Source organism: Morone saxatilis, unplaced genomic scaffold (genome assembly GCF_004916995.1).
Source record: "Morone saxatilis isolate NCDOM2014 unplaced genomic scaffold, NCSU_SB_2.0 Contig7, whole genome shotgun sequence".
Taxonomy (NCBI): Eukaryota; Metazoa; Chordata; class Actinopteri; family Moronidae; genus Morone; species Morone saxatilis.
Window position 1 is genome coordinate 22,901,760 of NW_023340246.1, and position 5,225 is coordinate 22,906,984.

The window sequence follows — 5,225 nt, forward strand, 5'->3', positions numbered from 1 at the left end:
TTCATAACAGAAGTTATCTCAGGACACTTTTCAAATAGAGCCAGGTTAGACCCGAACTCCTTTTTAAACATTTGCAGAGACCCAACAGTACTAACCATGAAAGCAACTTGGCAACAAGGGCAAAGGAAAAATGCCTTTAACCAGGCAGAAACCTAGGACAGATCCTTCGGCTCCTAGGTGGGTGGTCGTCTGTCTCGACCAGTTGGGTGAGAGAGAGAAAGAGAGAGAGAGAGAGAGAGAGAGAGAGAGAGAGAGAGAGAGAGACAGACAGAGACAGAGAAGAGAGACAGACAGACAGACAGGTGCACAGCAACAACAGTATTGGTAATGGCAAATCCAGCAGGACCATGGCAGGAGGCTCCACCAGGATCGATAAGAACTGCAGACGATAAAGCACAAGAACTCAGGGGAAGAATGAAGTAGTAACCATGCCATTATTCATGGCATGAATGAGTGCAGAAAGAGAGAGGAAAAGAGAGGAGCTCATCAGTGCACCATGTTGTACTGGTTGCAGGTGGGACAATTAAACCAAGGGTTAACAATTCGTGCAGTTGTGTAGTCCTCTGTGTATCTAGTTTCTGTGTACCTATAACAACTGATCACTTTGATCACACAACGACGTTACTTCATACTATACACGCAGGTGTATCAGGAGGTTGAAAATGTTAAACCATGTTTGGAGTTTTTGCTCATAGTTTTTATTATTTAAATGTCCCAGTTTTGATGAGAATCATAAGATACAAAAACTGTTGTGGTGTTGTAATACATTTGGGAAACTTCACTTTGTCTGCTGCTTCATTCCATCTTTCAGTAGCTGATCTTTATTTCATTAGAGGGTTAGTTAGCACCATCTAGTGGACAGATTATAGAAACTGTATAGATGTATATAGTCTTTCTGAAGTTAGCTGGTTCTGACGTCACTCTGGTGTTTGTACCAGACTTGGACCTGTGGAAGTTTTGAGGGTGTGACGCGTCCTCCCAGATCAAATGCCACACAGACATCCTTAGGACCTGGAGACGAGGAAGAAAAAGGAGCAGCTTACTTTCTCTCTCACAGTGTTTCCTCCACACATGAAGGTGGAAAGTGTCTGTAAGTCGACCTGAAGTGAGTTCAGCAGGTGAGAATCCTACCAGAGAAATGTGTAAATGTTTGATCATCAGGATGACTTTGATCACATTGTGCTGTATCTCTGACGCTTTATGGATGCTTCAAAATATGAATATGGATGAATTTGTTGAATGTGTAAATATTCTTGATTCTTTACTTGAGTTCTGTTAAGTTCAAGATCAATGATTTAAGGATTATTTTCATGTATCACTTTTGGTGGCTCACAGGAAATGTTCATTAAAAAAATGCAGAGTGTCGACAGGTCGGAGAGCTGCCCCAGAACATGTTTTTCATGTGGTTACTGTGGTCTCTGTTCTAGTGCATGTCAATCATCAAGGTAGCCAACAGACAGGATGTAAGTGATAAAAATAAAATATATGAATTATTGAAATGTTTTCTGAGCAAGAAGAAATTTAATAAATATAAAGAAATAGTGCTGCTAGATCAAATTATGGGACACATTTTTGGAATTATGACAAAAACATTTTGTAGGGTAAGAAAATTAAAATAGTAAAAGTAGTTGCGAATTTCTTTTGTATAATAAAAAAAAGATCAAAGACAGAAGAAGCTCCAGTAGTTTGTAATGTACGAAGGGATGTGGAACATTTCTAAGATTCCTATTCTTAGATCTACTACTACTACTCTTTGGTACCAGTAGAAGTAGCCGTACTAACAGTAGTAGTAGTATCAATAGAAGTAAAATGTTACACACACTTGAAGTGTGGTTTTATGTACAACTTTCCCACATTTGGTTGCAATCCAATACAGAATTAAAGAATTATGTCCCATTAAGTGCATCAGGCCATGCCTTCAAATGTTCAATAACCAATTACAGACAAACAATAAGTGATACCCAAACACAAACCTATAAGTGTTCTTTGACTGCTTCTACATATACTGTGTATACATTTTGGTGAAGATTAGATGAAGTATTTGCCAAAAGAAGCTACAAATGTTTTCATCAAAAAATCCAAAAAGGCAGAATGTTTTTAAGGCATGAATGGGCGTGGCTTATATCCGCATAATCCAACGGAGGGCACTGTACAAAAATTATTCTACTCATCATGGGTTCATGAGTTATTAGCAAAAACGTAAAAAATGCTTAATCACCAACCACATGGTTGATTTGTCAAATATTTTGGTGATGTTTAATCAGACATTTTCTACTGTGTGTACAGTACTAATAACATTAAGACATTTAAAGTCACTGTGGACTCATTGTTCGACTGATCTGAAAGCTGTTAGAAAGAAGAGAACATTTAAAAAATGTGCATATTTTGAAAAATATAGAGATGTTGAACAGACCATAAGCTGCAGTGAGGTAAACTTTGTTCACAATTAAGTTAATGTGTTAAAAAAAAACTCCAGCTCTGTAGGACGTACGGGTAATTTACGGGTAACTTTTTTTTTTCCTGTATTCAAAACCTTGTTGTAATAAAAGTCCATCCTCATTACTTGCTTTTGGGACCAGTTGGGTTTTGGGTTACTGTATAGAACTCTTTTTTTCTGTTGACATTTGTAGATGTTTTGGGCTCACACATCCAACCAATAATATCTTATAACAATATATTGTAATATTGTATCTTGATAGGGAAGGCAGATGGGGACACCTAAACAGGTCGTCTTGGGAACTTTGGAGGATTTGGGAGCCAAGGACTTAAAAATATTCAAATGGCTCCTGCAGCAGTCAGAGGTCCTGGAAGGCTTCCCAGCAATTAAAAAGAGTCGACTGGAGAATGCAGACAGGGTGGACACAGTGGATCAGATGGTGCAGACCTACTGTATAAACACTATCAAAGTGACCAGAATGGTTTTGGGGAAGATGAATCTGAATAATCTGGTGGAGAATTTATCAAACACCATCACAAAACCTACAGGTAGGTCTTTAAAGAGGATCTGCTAAAGTAAGAAGGTGCATATTACATAATGTATGCATCACATTTTTATATTGTGATAAGGTAATTGACAATTGACCATGACAGGGCTGTCTAGACCACTGGAAGAACAAAAATATTTTTTAAATTGATGCTATATGACCAGAAAAAACAGAGAAAAGGGGTTGTGGTATTCCCTTTTGCTGAAAAGGTATAAATGCTACAATAATTAAACTTGACTGTGTCACAACTGTCACGTTTTTAAGGTTGAACCAGACTCGGCCGCCAGACAATTGTGAATGTTGAAATGGTGAAGGGTAATTGTCCAGGGAAGGCTTGGCAGACAGAATCCAGGGAATGAGGGCTGGTTGACGGCAGATGGTGATAGTTTCTGTTAGGCAGTGGTGATTGATGGCAGGCAGGTGTGTAGAGAGGAGGATCCTGGAGCCTGAGTGATGGAGGAGACCACTCCCCACACACAATGTCATGTTTCCCTTCAAAGAGGAGCGACTTTGGAAGCAAGCTACCAAAAAGCAACAAGATACAAACAGTGTCCTGATTCAAGGCAATTTAAATGAACATAGAAATGTGCTAATTGTTTTTTGATGACTCCCATTTACTGCGGCATCCTCTCAACTATGATATCTCATTTTTATTCATTCAGAGTGTCAGCATAAACTCAAATCCAACCTGAAGAAAAACTTTCAATATGTTTTCGAGAAAATCACAAAAGCAAGGAAGGAAATGCAAGGAAATTCAAAACATCTACGTGACATCTACACTGAGATCTACATCATGATGGAAGAAACTGGAGAGGTCAACATGGAGCATGAGGTCAGACAGATTGAAACAGCATCCTGGAAACCAACATTTATCTTTCATAATGAGGTAACACTAGAGAAGGAATGTATGTAATAAAATATTCGATATCTCTTTTCACCGTTGCTGATCACACAGCACATGTTGTCAGATCAGCATATACAAGCTTGATTGGTATTGATGGACTTATTGTGCTTCAAGCTCAGGAATCAGTGCTCAGCAATAAAGCGAAGCTTGGAATAAATCTCAGTTTTTAATATTTAGCTTCTCATAGTCTGAACATCAGTCAAAAAGGGGGGCTGAATTATATACAAGGGGCCGCTCCCCATGTCAGTAGGGCCCACAAAGATAGTCTGATTTGATTGTAAACTTAGCTTTGAATCTCAAAATAGATAACATATATATAATACCATGTCAAACATTGGAAATACATAATCGTTTCATCTTCGGTGTCCCTATAGAAGAGGAAGATGAAAAAAGGTAGGAAAAGATGTTTGATATGAAAAATAAAAAAGTTATTGTTTCGATTGTGTGTATGTTCTCTGTTCAATTGTAGCTACAGACTGAAGTTACGTTCATGTGTAGGGCTGAGGAACCGCGAAGATTTTGGTATAGAGAATTGGGAGAACCCGTTTGTAGCATATGCATAGGATGGTCTAGATTGTAATAGTACTGTGATGGTTGCGAGAATGTCGCAGTCGCTGTAGAGACGGTATACTTAGTGTGTGCCCAACTATAGTCGCGATTTCTCCATCAGCACACATAGCACGATCACTACCAGAACGCCACTCTAGGCTCTTAGGATAGGAAGGACTTTGAAATAAACACTGCCAAATTATGTTGTTCATCTTGGTATTGTTGGTGTGTGTTAGTATGTTCATTATTAAATAGCGTCAGACGTTTATTATTGGAGCCACTTCTTGTGTTGAATATACATATATCAGAAGTTTCAACCATGAAACAAACTGATCCAGATCAGCTGGTAAACCAAGATGAGAAGAGATATGGGAAATTTATTTATTATAAATGATCAGATCAAAATATAATATCATTGGTTGGTGTGAATTAATAATTTGTTTTGATTGATTGATGGTATGAAAGTCTAATATCTGGTTCTTTAATGTAGTTACCAGAATAAATGAACCTTTTGAAGATGTTGTTTGTAATTATTATCCTCTTTAATAAAATACAAATATTACTGTTAACCTTACCGGTATCAAAGCTTCAAAAAGGATGAATGTGTGAGTGATATATTGTAGTATTAATACTCAATATATATATAGTATTAATATATATAATTACCTATTAATAATTATGATAAAAAGTATACTACCTATTATATAAAAATAAATATATATATGTATATATATAAATATGAATTATAAGTTTTTATATTAGATATAATGTATATATAAATACGGATA